Below are 19,670 nucleotides of genomic sequence, written 5' to 3' on the forward strand. Positions count from 1 at the left end.
GACTTCAATCTAGCTCTTTCTATACTCGATAGGTCTTCTAAGCACAACATCTCCAAAGAAACGAGAGCTTTAAATGATACACTGGACCAGATGGATTTCACAGATATCTACAGAACTTTACATCCAAATTCAACTGAATACACATTCTTCTCAAGCGCACATGGAACTTTCTCCAGAATAGACCACATATTGGGTCACAAATCGGGTCTGAACCGATACCAAAAGATTGGGATTGTCCCCTGCATATTCTCGGACCATAATGCCTTGAAATTAGAACTAAATCACAACAAGAAGTTTGGAAGGACCTCAAACACATGGAGGTTAAGGACCATCCTGCTAAAAGATAAAAGGAAAACCAGGAAATTAAGGAAGAATTAAAAAGATTCATGGAAACTAATGAGAATGAAGATACAACCATTCAAAATCTTTGGGATGCAGCAAAAGCAGTCCTAAGGGGGAAATACATCGCAATACAAGCATCCATTCAAAAACTGGAAAGAACTCAAATACAAAAGCTAACCTTACACATAAAGGAGCTAGAGAAAAAACAGCAAATAGATCCTACACCCAAGAGAAGAAGGGAGTTAATAAAGATTCGAGCAGAACTCAACGAAATCGAGACCAGAAGAACTGTGGAACAGATCAACAGAACCAGGAGTTGGTTCTTTGAAAGAATTAATAAGATAGATAAACCATTAGCCAGCCTTATTAAAAAGAAGAGAGAGAAGACTCAAATTAATAAAATCATGAATGAGAAAGGAGAGATCACTACCAACACCAAGGAAATACAAACGATTTTAAAAACATATTATGAACAGCTATATGCCAATAAATTAGGCAATCTAGAAGAAATGGACGCATTCCTGGAAAGCCACAAACTACCAAAACTGGAACAGGAAGAAATAGAAAACCTGAACAGGCCAATAACCAGGGAGGAAATTGAAGTAGTCATCAAAAACCTCCCAAGACACAAGAGTCCAGGGCCAGATGGCTTCCCAGGGGAATTTTATCAAACGTTTAAAGAAGAAACCATACCTATTCTCCTAAAGCTGTTTGGAAAGATAGAAAGAGATGGAGTACTTCCAAATTCGTTCTATGAAGCCAGCATCACCTTAATTCCAAAGCCAGACAAAGACCCCGCCAAAAAGGAGAATTACAGACCAATATCCCTGATGAACATGGATGCAAAAATTCTCAACAAGATACTGGCCAATAGGATCCAACAGTACATTAAGAAAATTATTCACCATGACCAAGTAGGATTTATCCCTGGGACACAAGGCTGGTTCAACACCCGTAAAACAATCAATGTGATTCATCATATCAGCAAGAGAAAAACCAAGAACCATATGATCCTCTCATTGGATGCAGAGAAAGCATTTGACAAAATACAGCATCCATTCCTGATCAAAACTCTTCAGAGTGTAGGGATAGAGGGAACATTCCTCGACATCTTAAAAGCCATCTATGAAAAGCCCACAGCAAATATCATTCTCAATGGGGAAGCACTGGGAGCCTTTCCCCTAAGATCAGGAACAAGACAGGGATGTCCACTCTCACCACTGCTGTTCAACATAGTACTGGAAGTCCTAGCCTCAGCAATCAGACAACAAAAAGACATTAAAGGCATTCAAATTGGCAAAGAAGAAGTCAAACTCTCCCTCTTTGCCGATGACATGATACTCTACATAGAAAACCCAAAAGTCTCCACCCCAAGATTGCTAGAACTCATACAGCAATTCGGTAGCGTGGCAGGATACAAAATCAATGCCCAGAAGTCAGTGGCATTTCTATACACTAACAATGAGACTGAAGAAAGAGAAATTAAGGAGTCAATCCCATTTACAATTGCACCCAAAAGCATAAGATACCTAGGAATAAACCTCACCAAAGATGTAAAGGATCTATACCCTCAAAACTATAGAACACTTCTGAAAGAAATTGAGAAAGACACAAAGAGATGGAAAAATATTCCATGCTCATGGATTGGCAGAATTAATATTGTGAAAATGTCAATGTTACCCAGGGCAATATACACGTTTAATGCAATCCCTATCAAAATACCATGGACTTTCTTCAGAGAGTTAGAACAAATTATTTTAAGATTTGTGTGGAATCAGAAAAGACCCCGAATAGCCAGGGGAATTTTAAAAAAGAAAACCATATCTGGGGGCATCACAATGCCAGATTTCAGGTTGTACTACAAAGCTGTGGTCATCAAGACAGTGTGGTACTGGCACAAAAACAGACACATAGATCAGTGGAACAGAATAGAGAATCCAGAAGTGGACCCTGAACTTTATGGGCAACTAATATTCGATAAAGGAGGAAAGACTATCCATTGGAAGAAAGACAGTCTCTTCAATAAATGGTGCTGGGAAAATTGGACATCCACATGCAGAAGAATGAAACTAGACCACTCTCTTTCACCATACACAAAGATAAACTCAAAATGGATGAAAGATCTAAATGTGAGACAAGATTCCATCAAAATCCTAGAGAAGAACACAGGCAACACCCTTTTTGAACTCGGCCATAGTAACTTCTTGCAAGATACATCCACGAAGGCAAAAGAAACAAAAGCAAAAATGAACTATTGGGACTTCATCAAGATAAGAAGTTTTTGCACAGCAAAGGATACAGTCAACAAAACTCAAAGACAACCTACAGAATGGGAGAATATATTTGCAAATGACATATCAGATAAAGGGCTAGTTTCCAAGATCTATAAAGAACTTATTAAACTCAACACCAAAGAAACAAACAATCCAATCATGAAATGGGCAAAAGACATGAACAGAAATCTCACAGAGGAAGACATAGACATGGCCAACATGCATATGAGAAAATGCTCTGCATCACTTGCCATCAGGGAAATACAAATCAAAACTACAATGAGATACCACCTCACACCAGTGAGAATGGGGAAAATTAACAAGGCAGGAAACAACAAATGTTGGAGAGGATGCGGAGAAAAGGGAACCCTCTTACACTGTTGGTGGGAATGTGAACTGGTGCAGCCACTCTGGAAAACTGTGTGGAGGTTCCTCAAACAGTTAAAAATATACCTGCCCTACGACCCAGCAATTGCACTGTTGGGGATTTACCCCAAAGATACAAATGCAATGAAACGCCGGGACACCTGCACCCCGATGTTTCTAGCAGCAATGGCCACGATAGCCAAACTGTGGAAGGAGCCTCAGTGTCAACAAAAGATGAATGGATAAAGAAGATGTGGTTTATGTATACAATGGAATATTACTCAGCTATTAGAAATGACAAATACCCACCATTTGCTTCAACGTGGATGGAACTGGAGGGTATTATGCTGAGTGAAGTAAGTCAGTCGGAGAAGGACAAACAGTGTATGTTCTCATTCATTTGGGGAATATAAATAATAGTGAAAGGGAAAATAAGGGAAGGGAGAAGAAATGTGTGGGAAATATCAGAAAGGGAGAAAGAACGTAAAGACTGCTAACTCTGGGAAACGAACTAGGGGTGGTAGAAGGGGAGGAGGGCGGGGGGTGGGAGTGAATGGGTGACGGGCACTGGGTGTTATTCTGTATGTTAGTAAATTGAACACCAATAAAAAAATAAATTAAAAAAAAAAAGAGAACCACATTTAAGAATCTACTTCTTTGAAAAAAAAAAAAAAGAATCTACTTCTTTGGATTACTTTCAGATCAACTTATCTTAGGTTGAAATTCCAAGTAGCAGAACCTGAGACTAAGATCTTGTGCAGGTTTATTGAAAGAGTGCTCTCAGAAGAAAGGGAGTGAGGAAAGGAGAGGGCAGAAGGAGGGCTCGGCAAAGATGGAATCTCAGTTGGAGGTGCACTGCAGCCTGACCCCGTGGGAATTCTGGCACATCCACTGCACCATGAAGTTAGTTCCATTCTAAGACCAGGGTCTCAGCCCTTAGTATCCCAGTATTAGTCACTGGCTGTGTTTGTGTTGAGATGGCTCCTATCCAACTGGGGACAATCCCCTGGAGAAGAAAGTACTTCTCCAAGAGCTGATAGCAGCCAATGCCCTGAGCAGCTGGAGGATGGACACAGGGGTATGATAAAAGTGCTCTGGGTGGGGCAAATCCCGAAACTTATTCTGACCATTAGTTTCCTTCATCTATCAAAGGAATATTAATACCTAGTTTAGGTATTAATCTGAGAGGTACAATGAAATTAAATGGTAGATTTTTTAATCTGAGTGGAATTTGGATAAGCCATGATGCTGGAAAAATGGGTTGACTAAGCCTGCTGGTTGCCTGTTTGCATGTAGATTGAGCTTCCTGGGAGGAGATTAAAACTTTGGTTGTTGTTAACATTCATTTATTCATTCATTCATAAATATTTAGTGCTTTTCATTCATCAGCACTCTGCTAGGCTGTGACTGTTTTGCCTGGTTTAAATGTGTGGAAGTTGGGGGAGGTGACCCATTAGAAGTCCTTTCATCTCTGTCTTGGAGCTAAGAAGTACTGGGACATGAATCAGGCATGCTGAGCTTGATGAACTCTGAGACCCGGGAAGACCGAAGACAAAAAGGAAAAAAAGAAAAATATATTTGTTGTTGTTCATAGCAGTTTCCTTTTTTAAAAAATAAAGATTTATTTGAGAGAGAAAGAGCAGGTGCATGTACAAGTATGTATAAGCATGTGAGCAGGGGTAGGGGCAGAAGAGGGAGAGGGATAAGTGGACTCTGCATTGAGCGGGAGCCCGACCTCACCACCCTGAGATCATGACCTGAGCTGAAACCAAGAGTCAGACATTTAACCGACTGAGCTACCTAGGCACCCCAGCAGTTTTCTTTTTCTTTTTTAATATATTATTATTATTATTATTATTATTATCGCTTTTTAAAAATTTATTTATTTATTTATGATAGTCACAGAGAGAGAGAGAGAGAGAGAGAGAGGCAGAGACACAGGCAGAGGGAGAAGCAGGCTCCATGCACCGGGAGCCCGACGTGGGATTCGATCCCGTCTCCAGGATCGCGCCCTGGGCCAAAGGCAGGCGCCAAACCGTTGCGCCACCCAGGGATCCCTGTATTATTATTATTATTATTATTATTATTATTATTAATTTTAAAAATTCTAGTAAGGTTAACATAGTGTTATATTAATCTCAGGTATACAACATAGTGACTCAATAATCCGTTATAAGTGCTCATCACAAAAGGTGTACTCCTAATCCCTTCACCTATTCTACCTATCGCCTCACCCACCTCCCCTCTAGTAACCACCTATTTGTTTTCTATGTTTAAGAGTCTGGTTTATTGTTCGTCCCCTTTTTCTTTGTTTTATTTCTGAAATTCCACATATGAGCAAAATCATATGGTATTTGTCTTTCACTGACTGACTTATTCCACTTAACATTACACCCTTAAGATCCGTCCATGTTGTTGCAAATGCCAAGATCTCATTCTTTTTATGGCTGAGAATTATTACATTTTATATATATATATATATATATATATATATATATATATCACATCTTCTTCATTTATTCATCTATTGATAGACACATGGTTGTCAACCATGTCAACACATGGGTTGCTTCCATAGTTTGGTTATTGTAAATAATACTGCAATAAACATAGGGATGCATATATCTTTTCAAATTAGTGTTTTCATATTCTTTGGGTAATTACCCAGGAGTAGAATTACTGGATCGCAAGATAATTTTTTTTTTATTTTTTTTTTAAATTTATTTATGATAGTCATACAGAGAGAGAGAGAGAGGCAGAGACACAGGCAGAGGGAGAAGCAGGCTCCATGCACCGGGAGCCCGACGTGGGACTCGATCCCGGGTCTCCAGGATCGCGCCCTGGGCCAAAGGCAGGCGCCAAACCGCTGCACCACCCAGGGATCCCCGCAAGATAATTTTATTTTTAAGTTTTTGAGGAAACTCCATTCTATTTTCCATAGTGGCTGCACCACTTTGCATTTCCATCAACAGCGCATGAGAGTTTCTTTCTCCACATCCTTGTCAACATTTGTTTCTTGTGATTTCAAGTTTAGCCATTCTGACAGGTGTGAAGTGTTATCTCATTGTGGTTTTAATTCACATTTCCCTGATGATTAGTGATGTTGAGCATCTTTTCATGTGTCTGTTGGCCATCTGTATGTCTTCTTCAGAGAAATGTCTGTTCATGTCTTCTGCCCATTTTAATTAGATTATTTATTTTTTAGGTGTTAAGTTGTATATATATATATATATATATCCATAATATTTATATATGATGGATATTAACCAGAATATTCTGGATATTAACCCTTAGTGGATATATCATTTACAAATATCTTCTCCAGTTAAATGTTATTTTTTGTTTTGTTGATTGTTTCCTTTGCTGTGCAGAAGCTTTTTACTTTGATGTATTCCCAGTTGTTTATTTTTGCTTTTGTTTCCCTTGCCTTAGGAGACATCTAGAAAAATGTTACTGCTGCTTTCAGGGAAATTACTGCCTCTTCTAGGACTTCTCTTCTAGGACTTCTATAGTTTAAGGTCTCACATGTAGGTCTTCAAGCCTAAATTTTTAAAAAATATTTTATTTATTTATTAAGGGGAGACAGAAAGAAAGAGACAGAGACAAAGGCAGAGAGAGAAGCAGGGTACCTGTAGGGAGCCCAATGTGGGACTCAATCCTGGGACTCCAGGATCACGGCCTGAGCCTAGGGCAGACACACGCTCACTCAGGCATCCTGAGTTTATTCTTTTTCATGGTGTAAGCAATGGTCCAGTTTCATTCTTTTGCATGTGGCTGTCCAGGTTTCCCAACACTATTTGTTGAAGAGACTATCATTTTCCATTGGATATCTTTCCCTCTTTATCAAAGTTTAATTAATCGTATAATTGTGGGTTTAGGGATCCCTGGGTGGCGCAGCGGTTTGGCGCCTGCCTTTGGCCCAGGGCGCGATCCTGGAGACCCGGGATCGAATCCCACGTCGGGCTCCCGGTGCATGGAGCCTGCTTCTCCCTCTGCCTATGTCTCTGCCTCATTCTCTCTCTCTCTCTGTGTGACTATCACAAATAAATAAAAATTAAAAAAAATTTAATTGTGGGTTTATTTCTAGGTTTTCTATTCTGTTCTGTTGATCTATGTGTCTATTTTTGTGCCAAACCATACTGTTTTGATTACTACAGTTTTGTAGTATATCTTGAAATCTGGGATTGTGATACCTCCAGTTTTGCTTTTCTTTTTTAAGATTCCTCTGGCTATTTGGGGTCTTTTGTAGATCCATACAACTTTTAGGATTATTTGATCTACTTCCATGCAAAGTAGATCATTTGATGGAAAGTAGATTATTTGATCTACTTCCATGCTGGTATTATTTTGATAGGGATTGCATTGAATGTGTATATTTTTATGGGTAGAATGGACTTTTTAATCCATTAGCATGGAACATCTTTCCATAAGTTTGTATCATCTTCAATTTCTTTCATCAGTGTTTTATAGATTTCAGAGTACAGGTCTTCTACCTCCTTGGTTAAGTTTATTCCTATGTATTTAATTGGTTTTGTTGCAATTGTAAATGGGATTGTTTTCTTAATTTCTTTTCTACATTATTATTAGTGTATAGAAATTCAACAAATTTCTGTATATTGACTGTATCCTATGACTTTACTGAATTCATTTATCAGTTCTAGTAGTTTTCTGGTGGAGTCTTTAGGATTTTCTATTATAGCATCATATCATCTGTAAATAGAGTTTTACTTCTCACTTAACAATTTGGATGCTTTTATTTCTTTTTCTTGTCTGATTGCTGTGGCTAGGACTTCCAGTACTATGTTGAATAAAGGTAAGAGTGACATCTTTGCCTTGGTCCTGATCTTAGTGGGAAAGCTCACAATTTTTCCTCTTTTTGATGTCCACTGTATGTTCTTCATATAAGGCCTTAATAATGTTGAGGTATGTTCCCTGTAAGCCTACTTTTTGAGGGTTTTTATTGTGAATGGATGTTGTATTTGTCAAATTCTTTTTCTGCATTTATTGAAATGATCATATGAGTTTTATCTTTTCTCTTCTTGATGTGATGTATCATGTTGATTGCTATGTGAATATTGAACCACCTTGCATCCCAGAAATAATCCCATGTGATTGTGGTGAATGATTTTTAAATTTTATTTATTAATTTTTAAAGAATTTATTTATTTATTCATGAGAGACACAGCGAAAGAGAGGCAGAGACATAGGCAGAGGCAGAAGGAGGCTCCCTACAAGGAGCCTGTTCTGGGATTCGATCCTGGATCCCAGGATCATGCCCTGGGCCAGAGGCAGACACCTCAACCACTGAGCCACTCAGGCATCCTGTGAATGATTTTTTTTAATGTATTGTTGGATTTGGTTTGTTAATACTTGTTGAAGATATTTGCATCTATGTTCATCAGAGATAATTGGCCTGTAGTTCTCTCTCTCTCTCTCTTTCTCCCCCCCCCCCCCCGCCCCAGTGCTTTTTATCTAGTTTTGGTATCAGGGTAATGCTCATAGACCTCACAGAATGAATTTGGAAGCTTTCCTTCCTCTTCTTTCCTATTCTATTTTTTCATGGTTTGAAAAGAATAGGTATGAGCTCTTCTTTTAATGTTTGGTAGAATTAATCTGTGAAGTCATCTGATCCTGGATTTTGATTACTGATTCAATTTCATTGCTGGTAATTGGTCTGTTCAAATTTTCTATTTCTTCCCGATTCCATTTTGGAAGGCTATATATTTCTAGGGATTTATGCACTTCTTCCAGGTTGTCCAATTTTTGGTATATAATTTTTTATAATATTCTCTTATAATCCTTTGTATTTCTGTGGTGTTAGTTGTTACGTCTCCTCTTTCATTTTTTATTTTGTTTATTTGAGTCCTTTCTCTACAAAAAGAATTTTTTTAATTTTTAAAAAGATTTTATTTATTTATTCATGAGAGATACAGAGAGAGAGGGGCAGAGACATAGAGGGAGAAGCAGGCTCCATGCAAGGAGCCCAATGTGGGACTCAATCCTGGGGCTCTGGGATCATGCCCTGAGCTGAAGGCAGACGCTCAACCGGTGAGCCACCCAGGCATACCGAAAAATAATATTTTACTAAAAACTCTAACATTGGAAATGAGGAGCACAATCTTAGAAACTCATCTAAGCAAGAGTTGTACATGAATGAGGGTGGGGAGTGGGACAATTCCTTTCCAATTCACAGCAGAAAATCAACAGCTTTGTCATTTTGAGGGCTTCACTGTTTCCACTGTGTTAGAGACAGCAATGCTGGGAAGGCCTATCAGTAGATAATACTGCGATTCTGCAGGATGGTGGCAGCAAGTAACAGGTGCAGACATTCATGAGTACGTGTGTGAACTGTCTGGGAACTCTCAAACATTCTCTAGAATCACTTACTTAGTGCCAGGCTGATAGAGCCTTAGTTATAGCTCTAGTTATAGCTCTATAGAGCTTGGTTATAGCTACCATACCTAGAATACTCAGCAGAGTGCAAACATCTAGCAGATCCTCAATCCATTTCTCCACCCATCTGTCCCCAATTCAGTGCCTTGACCCCGCTGCCTTTCTGTAACCAAGGAGATCACCCTGAATACACATTTTAATTACTGTCAGTTTGAGGAATGCTTGCTTTTGTCTATGGTGTCCATACACCCTCCATATTCCTGCTTTTAATGACAACATCTGTGAAAATCTGTTACTTTTTATTAAATTCCAAAATGGCCATTATTCTTTCAAACTGAGTGGAGGAATCAATAACCTAGAAAATCTAGTATTCAAAATTAGCTTTTTAAAAAGATACTCTTTTGTTGTTCTTGTTGTCATGCTTTGTTTTGTACCTGAATGATTCCATGAATCACTGACTGAATGATGTCTTTTCTTTTGTTTTCCTTGCCCTGACTTTCCTTATATTAAAAAACAACTCAAAATTGAACCAAGAATTAGAACTAAAAATATTAACCTTATAGTTTATTTTCTTTCCATCCATATACTTTCTTAAGCCTTTTTCTAGCTTAGGATTCAGCTGGCATGATAGGCGATCCTGAGCTCTGATTGGTGCCCCAACTCTTTCTGTACAAGTAAGGTTAATGCAATGTGCATTAAATAGTTTTAATAAGACCAAAAACAAGAACTATCAACACAAAAAGAGGTCAGAAAGGGCACAAAAAGGAATAGACAGAAGGACAAATAACATAAAATTACAAGAAGGTTAATATGAAATCCTATTTTTCAGGAATAAGTGTCCTTATAAGGCCAATGTAGAGTTGATTTTCAAATAATTTATTACTAAATAAATAACTGGGAGTTTATTATTTATTTCAAATTCTATAGCCACATCTTCCTGTCTGAATCTAATACACAGAGAGCTAATTGAGAAATTGAGAGAAATTGGCCAACATGGACAAAAGATTAATATTAAATAGGTCTTGTGGTAAAACTTGACACAAGCAATTCAATGTGGAAATTATTTTCATTTCTACTTGCTGTCACAAAACAATTAGCAGCAATCAAACTATAATTTTCTTTTTAAAATTATTTCTGAATAGGCCTAAGAGTTAAAATAGAAAGTAAAGTAACATAAGTGACAAACTAAATGACCCAGCAAGTGTTTGACTGAGATAAGTTATAACACTTCTGCTAAAAATTGAAAAACTGTCATTTCCTTGTTAGAGCTGAAAATAGCTCTTACAAGTTGTTCTTTCTGATGCAAATCTATATTAAGCTTTGTCTATTAACACAAATCACTCAAAACAATTCAAAATAAGTATATATAGGCTTAGAATTATGTAATAAATAATACTAGGTTGTTGATAAAGCATTTAATCCAGTTTGAGTATTTTATCCAAAGAGAATTGACTTAAGGTTTTTCTCTTTCCTTCTATAAATTTAGTGGTTACATGCCAATTCCACTTAATAAATATGTGTTGTGTAGCTGTTAGGTAAAAATTCAGAGACTAGGTGCACAGGGCAGACTGCAAAGGTAAATAATATGTAGTGAATACTATGTAATTTATAACATAATCACAGTTATAAATATGAAAATTTATAACATTATAATGGAAGGCAGCATAAATATAAGGCTATTCTGAGAATAAATAGGTTATTTTTAATAGAAGTGATGAAAAATGAGTTTATTTATTTTATTTATTTTTTTTGAAAAATGAGTTTATAAACATAATATCATTTGGGATAGAATTGGAAATCTGTGCAGTGTTTCAGAAGTTGTTGATGGGCTTATAGGGAGCTCATTCTGGTGGAGGGTCTATCATGATCAAAGTTATGGAGAACTGAAAGTTCATGGTATATTCAGGGAACAGCCACTTGATAGGATAGAGAAGGGTAGGAAAGAAGAGGGAGATCAAATTGAAATGGTGTTATGGAGGATATTAATACCTCGCACGTTAAATAAAGAGTTTGGACTTAATCTACAAATAGTAGGGACTCAATGAAGATTATAGGGCAAGAGAGTAATGTAATTAAACCTGTGTTTTGAATTAATGACTAATGACAGTAACCTAGGAGACTTTGCAATAGACTAGTTAGGTCAATATAAAAAAGATGGAAGAGAGGTCACATTTGGGAGAGCCTTGAAATGTTAGGTAGCTGTGACAAGGGCCGTTTTTTGCCTTCTAATATCCATTTTCCCCATCTTCCTTTAAATAAAGATTAATTCTTCCCTCTCTTGCAGTTAGATGGGGCCATATGTCTAGGTTCTGGCCAATGAATGAAGAGGAAACTGAAACTTCTGTGGAATTTATATCAAAGGAAGAGTTTTTCCTCTTTATCTTTTCTTCTTTCTGATGGTTAGAATATAGTGCTATCGACTGACTGCTTGTGTCCCCCAAGTCCCTATGTTAAATCTTAATTCTTTTCTTTTTTTTGAGAGAGAGAGAGAGAGAGAGACAGTGAGAGAGAGAGAGAGAGAGCACATGCATGAGCGTGCTTGTGTGCAAGCACATAAGGGAGGGAAGGGCAGAGGGAGAAGGAAAGAGAGAGTCCTAAGCAGACTCTCTGCTGAGCACGAGGCCCAATGGGGGGGCTCTTCCCCTCTACCCAAGATCATCACCAGATTGGAAATGAAGAGTCAGACGCCTAACTGACTGAGCTACCCAGGCGCCCCCAAATTCTTCATTTTGGTGAAATATTGTTCATGTTTTTGCCTGTTTTATAATTGGATTGTTTTCCATTGATTTTGAGAGTTTTTTTATATATTGTAGATATAAAGCCTTTGTCAGATCTGTGGCTTGCAAATCCTGCATTGTCTTTGCAAAGCCTTTCACAATACAGAAGTTATAAATAAATAAATAAAATCTTAAAAACATACACAAAAAGAAACACCCTAACCCAGTCTCATCCTTTGGGTCTCTTGCCAAAGCCTCTTGGGACTCAGAGTAGAGATAAAATAGCTCAAAATGGATCTGGGATGCACACAGAGAACAGCTAGCTCAGTGAATGATATCTAATTCAGCCAAACTTCCTAACATTTACCAAAGAGCCTGAAATAGTTATGATGATAAATAATCTGGTGTAGGGTTTACATGTTTTGTGAAACTTGTTCTTTTCCTCTGGTGTTGAAACATATTCATCATCGTTTTGACAAATGCCATTAATTTTCATTTTTCCTCAAATGGAACATTGCCCTATAAATTATTTTCATAGCAAAGAGTGACTCAACTCTCGATAAAAGTGATTTATGGAAATCTGCCATGTTCTCACTCTGCTATTCATAAATTTTCCTCATGTAGTCAAACTTCTTTAAGTGTTCTGAGTCACAATAACTCATGGTCAGGCACTGAAATGCAATTCAACTATTTGAAAGGTGAACACAAATAATGGGTTGATATGTCATTCAAGTAATAACACGAGAAATCGAGCAGCTCAACAAAGTCAAAGCACTCGATGAGCTTAGTTCAAAAAGTTGAACTAAGGTGGATGTAAACTCATAAAGTCAATGCCATAACAAAATACTCCTCTAGTGCACTCTCACTTTAAGTATAAGTTTAAAAGCCAAGCATAAATCTCTGGCTATTTCTTTGGAGTACATTCAGGGCTCACCCTCCCTCTCGTACTCCCTCCCTCCCTCCCTCCCTCCCTTCTTTCTTTCCTCCTCTCTATTTCCAAGCACTTCCATGTACACCATCTTATCTACTCCTGAATAGAGATATTATCCCCACAATGTAGATGATGAAACTGAAACTCAGGAAGTTTAAATAACTTGCTTACTCTATGCAGCTAGAAAAGGTAATGCCTCATAAATTGAAAGCAGGTAACTTGCTTCCCAACACTCCAACTTCAATAACATACTTTATAATATTTTAAAAGACCATTTACCTGCTTGCTGACTCTGTAACCTATACTTTCTATGACCTGTCATCCAAAATATCAGTCTTTTGACTTCACGCCTATGAAGGAGCTGCCTTGCGAGGAGGAAGTATTAGTCCAGCCTTATAGAAAAGCCATTTAAATATTTTAAAACTTCTTTGCAAACTCATCAGGTCTACAGTAGTTAAAAATGAATAAAGAAACAAATTAAATAAACTCAAGTGGTAGTAGTGACCTTTGAAAGCCACTCTTTAGGTTAAGAGACAATAAGTTGACTATAGAGACAGAAGTCATTAAATGCATTTGAAACACAAATAGCCAGCTCAAAGTCAGCGCAAAGATGGAACCCTTCCAAAAGTTTGTGTTTGTCTATTTAATCTTCTTCAACAAGGATTGAAGAATAAGAGTATTGGGGAGGGTTTTCTCAGACATGTATTTTCAAGAAAGTCTACTCTGATTCTCCACTTTCCCTCCATTCACAATGATAATATTAACAGTATTTACTGAGTTCTTACTTTCATGTCAAGCACTCTCAGATCTTTACATAGTAAACTCACTAATCCTCATGTAGACCCTATGACATATGTATCCTTTTTACCTTGACTTTCAACTTTCAGATAATGAAGGAAGCAGAGGAAGGTGAAGTAACTTGGCCCAGGTCATCCAGCCACTATGGGCAGAGCCAGACTCTGAGCCCTGATGGTCTTACTCTTAATCTCTGCATCATATTGCCCTCCAGCCCTAGCCTTTATCAGGTCCCTTAGATGCAGTCCTGTTCACCTGATATCTCCTTCTAGAGCAGGAGCCATTTGTACCAGTAGAGGACCCAGTACCATGAATACTCAGCAAACTCTATTGTATGAATGAGAGAAGGAAGGAGGAATGAAGGAAGTATACAAACATGTTCTGAGAAGTTGGAAAAAGAAGAAATTCATTTAGAGTAGGTAGGGTAGGAAGAAAAATTTCTATCAAGAAGCCTTGAATAATGGTAGAATTTCTGTAGGCAGAGATAAAGAAAAGGGAATTTCAGGTGGAAAAATGATACAAATTCAGAGACATTGGAAAGCCTAGAGATACATTCAGAGAATAGCAAGTTGTACCAATTGGCAGTGGCTTAGTCTTCAGCTAACATGAATGAAGGTAAAGCAAGGAAAGGTCTGATCAGGTTAACTTGAGGTTATTTCGCTGAATGTTTTTGGGTTTGTTTGTTTTTTTTTTTCATCTTAGCAGTTTTTATTTAAAAATGTATGTAAGATTACTTTATTCCTGAATCTTCCCAATTGTTTCCTCCTTATATCTGCCCTTTTCCTTTCCTACTTGGCGAGATTTGGCTTTATATTCAAGGATCTTTTCGTGGCCTTTGTCCACTGTTAGTCTAGTGATAACCACCTTGTAGGGTGAAGGCCCAAATGGATAGTTGTGCCATTTGCCTTATCTCACTGTACTCATTCAATGTAGATGACAGATTTCTTCTTGTAAACCTGGACTATTTTGCCAATTTGCTGACCTTTATGGTATTCTTGCACAACCTGTACTTCATCATCCTTTTGGATGGGCATGGATCAAATATTGTACCTCTGTCTCAGCTCTTTGGGAAGAAGGGAAGACATAATCTTCCTGTGAATGTGGGAAGGTTCATTGAAATGCCTTTTATGGTTCTTGCTCCTTCCTTCAGAAGTCAGAAAAGGATTAAACTTCATTTTGGCCACTAACGCTTCAGCAATGGTTGCAAAAGGAAAGAAGTGCTGAACGTTTTAAATAGACTGAACGAATTACTGCTTAAGGAACTGGACACCTCTGGAGGAGTAAGACTATAAAAATTTTGAGACTGTGCTTTTGGGAAATTAAATGTGTCAGAAATTCAGAGCAGGGGCTGCTGCCCTATAATGAATGAATACCTGGATGAGTCTTAGGAAGTCTGTGGATCCTTGATAGACATACAGAATTTTGTCTGTATTCATGTATGCACACATTTCTACTGAGGCTATACCTCTTAATGATTTTCAAAAATTATGACCCCCTGCCCCAAACAGGACTGCCCCAAGACAAGCTTCTGAATAGATGCCACCATTCTGTATATTTAAATATCTTAAGATTATAAATGAATTTAAACCATTAAATAAAATCTGTTCTTCATCCCATCTTAGCAAATATAATCTCACAACATATAGTATAGTAATGATATTCAAATTTTACTTTGAATTTACTTTTATCAAAAATGTAAGTTAATGTAAACATTCAAAACCTCAAAATATTAAGCAATATATTAAAATTATCTGTTAAAACTAAAAAGCAATTAACATAAAAATGAGATACTACTACACACTTATTAGAATGACTAAAATCCAAAACACCAACAACACCAAATACTGGTGATGATGTGGAGAAACAGGAGCTCTCATTCACTGCTGGTGGGAATTCTAACGCCACTTTGGAAGACAGTTTGACAGTTTTTTTACAAAACTAAACATACTATTATCATATAATCTGACAATCCTGCTCCTCAGTTGGTGAGTGGATAAACAAACTGAGCGCATCCAAACACTGGTATATTATTCAACAACAAAAAAGAAATGAATTATCCACCTACAGCACAGAGGAAATTTTAATGCACATTACTTAGTGGAAGAAGCCATTCTATAAAAGAATATACTGAACAATTCCAACTATATGACATTTTGGGAAATATCAAGACTGTGGAGATAATAAAAAAAAAAAAATTAGTGGTTGCCGGGGGTAAGGGAGATAGGATGAATAGGTGGAACACAGGAATTTTTTAAGCAGTGAAGCTATTTATTATGATACATATGAATACATTTGTCAAAACCCAATTAAAGAAAAATCACACATACACACACATACATGCACATACACTCCAGAGAATGTACAACACAAAGAGTGATTCCTAATATAAACTATGGACTTTAATAATATATCAACAGTGGCTCAACAATTGTAACAAATGTACCCCACTAATGAAAAAGGAAGGTGGTGGTGGGGGGAGTACTCTATACTTTCTGCTCAATATTTCTTGTAAATGTAAAACTACCCCTGTAAAAATAAAGTCTACTAATTAAAAAATTAAAAGGAGGGCAGCCCTGGTGGCTCAGGGGTTTAACACCACCTTCAGCCTAGGGTGTGATCCTGGAGACCTGGATCCTGGGATCGAGTCCCATGTCAGGCTCTGTGCATGGAGCCTGCTTCCCCCTCTGCCTGTGTCTCTGCCTCTATCTCTCTCTCTGTGTCTCTTGTGAATAAATAAATAAAATCTTAAAAAAAAGTAAAAGGAAAAATGCAAATTATAATGGATATAAAAACTTGAAAATTATTTAAATAGATTAGAATTTATTAATTTATCACTTCATACATTTGGAAGCTGATATTGGTACATAAACCTAAGATTATTTCTTTTGAGTTAATTGATTTCTTTACCATTATGAAATTACTTTCTTTATACTACTAGTATTTCTGCTCTGAAATGTATTTTCTCTGACATTAATGGAACCACTTTTGCTTTCTTTTGGTTTGTGTTAGCATGCTGTATCTTCTTTCCATTCTTTTACTCATTTTGAGTCTTGATAGTTAATAAGTGATTTTCTTGTAGGCAGCATATTGTGGTTTGCATCCAATCTGACCATCTCTGCCTTTTAACTGGGGAGATTAGACCACCTACATTTAATGTAATTATTATGTGTCATATTGAAATCTAATCTTGCTAGTTGTTTTCCAACTGTTCTTTGTTCTCTTTTCTCTCTTTTTCTGTTTTTTTTTTTTTTATCAATTGAGCATTTTAATGATTCCATTTTTTTCACTTTTACTAGCATGTTATTTTAAAATTTTAGTTGCTTTGGGTTTATAGTATCCCTCATTCACTTATCTCAGTTTACTTTTGAGAGATATCATAACACTTTACAAATGGTTTAAGAACTAGGATGGCTGGGTTGCCCAGCAGTTGAGTGTTTGTTTGCCTTTGGCCCAGGGCATGATCCTATGAGCTGTAGTCACCTTGATCTCCCTGGACATTCAGCTTCATCTCTTTAACTCAGGGAATCTACCTGGCTTCTTCTCTGGGCCATGTACTTGAAACTCTCTTCAAGGAGCAAGCTGGGACAGAAAGGGCTGACCTTGTGTATTTTCCATATCTTGGAGATCACAGTCCTTCATTATTTAGTGCTGAATATCTTGAAAATTGGTGTTTATATATTTTGTCTTTGCTGTTGTTATTAATTTGGGAGGATACATCTGGTCTCTGTTACTCCATCATGTTTGGAAGCAGAAGTCAATGTGTAAGTATTAACTAAATAGTAGAGCAGTATCAAGGCTCATTTTACTCAGTTGGGGGCAGAAAAATGACTTAATAACCAAGACTTACAGTGTAATTCCATGAGTTGCTGAATTTAGTATAAACTTTTAGAACTAGAAAGATATACAAAAATTATGTGGCCTAAAAGGATATGATGCCTGTGAATAGTCTAGGGCAGAAGGCATAAGAATGAAGGGTTTTACTGACCATGAACTAATAAATATCTTAACTTAGAGATTAACTATTCTAGAGATTTTTGCACAGGCCCAACATTGGCTATAATAAAAAGTTTTAAAAATTATCCAGTCCTACTTTGATTTGGTAAAAGAGAGTATGATCTGTAAAAGAGGGTAGGTATGTGGCTCTGTTGGCACTAGCATGAGGATGATAATAGTATCATCATTTCATCCTGCACAAAACAAAGAAATAAAAGAAGCAATGAGTGTTTGCAGAAAGGTGAGTAGGTCTGATTTATTGTGATGAAAGTTTGTGATTGTTGCAAATAGAGCTGAAAAGTGATGATGATAATCATGATTATAGCAGTTTACTACTTTCTAGGCATGGTTTATGAGCAGTTTGCATGAGTTATCTCATTAAATTCTCATAACTTTTATATATATGATAGTCTGCAATTCATATTTTTTCACATTTTGACATTTCCAAGGATGGGTCTCTTGACTGTTGGTATAGTAGAGTTACTGTTAATCTGGATAGTTTAGTATTTTCAGAGAGGGTGTGCCTTTGTTTCAGTCAGTCATTTGGTAGCATAATCAAACCAGTCCATTATAAATTAGGCTTGAGGCCCTTTGTCCCATACAGGTAATATGAATTCAGACTTAAAATTTCCATGACTACCAACTTTATACAAATCTCAGAGGAGATTTTTACCCCCTTACATCTAGTGTCAAATTGAATTACAAATAGGACCTGGACTGAGACAAGATGGTGGGCCTGCAATGAGAAGTTGTCAAAGGATAAAAATTGGTGTGATTAGAAGTAGATTTTTAAAATTTTATTTTATTAGAAGCAGATTTTATTTTATTTTTTTTTAATTTTTATTTATTTATGATAGTCACAGAGAGAGAGAGAGAGAGGCAGAGACACAGGCATAGGGAGAAGCAGGCTCCATGCACCGGGAGCCTGATGTGGGATTCGATCCTGGGTCTCCAGGATCGCGCCCTGGGCCAAAGGCAGGCGCCAAACCGCTGCGCCACCCAGGGATCCCTAGAAGCAGATTTTAAAAGCGGTTTCTATCAACACATTTTTTTCCACTATACATGATTAGCATCTTGATTGTCTATGGCAGTAGCAGCAGTAAAATAGGCAATATTAAACAGAACTATCTTGAAATAGTTCAATTTTATTTCCAATTCCAAATGGAGCTTTATATTGTGTTTGCCTTAAATTTATGTATCTTTTCTTCCAGATAATTATAAATGCAAAGTAGAGCTTGTTTTGAACTTTTCAACAATGAATACATCATCCACACAGAAAATCAATACAGAACCATTGGACTTACACTATGTATTAGAACAGATGGACTTAACGGACATTTATAGAATATCCCATCCAACAGCAGAAGAATACACATTTTATCAAGTGCACCTGGATGTTCTCCAGGATACATTATTTGTTATGCCACAAAACATCTCTTACTAAATTTTAAAAGATTGAAATCATATCAAGTATCTTTTTCGACCATAATGGTATAAAACTGGAAATCAGTTACAATAAGAAAATTGGAAAATTCACAAATATGTGGAGAGCAAACAATGTGCTACTGAACAACTAATGTATTAAAGAATAAGTCAAAAGAAAATTCAAAATTCCTTGAGACAAATGAATATGGATGCACAAGCTACCAAAACTAATGTGATGGAGCAGAAGAAGTTCTAAGAGGGAAGTCCATAGCAATAATTGCCTCTATAATAAAAAAAAGACCACTTAAACAAACACTTTTACTTAAACAAACAATTTTACTCTACCCCTCAAAGAAATAGGAAAATAAGAATAAATCAAGCTTAAAGTTAGCAGAAGAAAGGAAATAACAAAGATGAGAGTGGAAATAAAGGAGG

At 36.9% G+C, this 19,670-nt stretch overlaps 1 pseudogene; it reads right to left on the bottom strand.

The window, feature by feature from the left end:
- Window positions 1-14,552: 14,552 nt before the first annotated feature.
- Window positions 14,553-14,992, bottom strand: LOC140615175 (large ribosomal subunit protein uL24-like; annotated as a pseudogene).
- Between the last annotated feature and the right edge of the window lie 4,678 nt (window positions 14,993-19,670).

This window comes from Canis lupus, chromosome 1, assembly GCF_048164855.1.
Source record: "Canis lupus baileyi chromosome 1, mCanLup2.hap1, whole genome shotgun sequence".
Taxonomy (NCBI): Eukaryota; Metazoa; Chordata; class Mammalia; order Carnivora; family Canidae; genus Canis; species Canis lupus.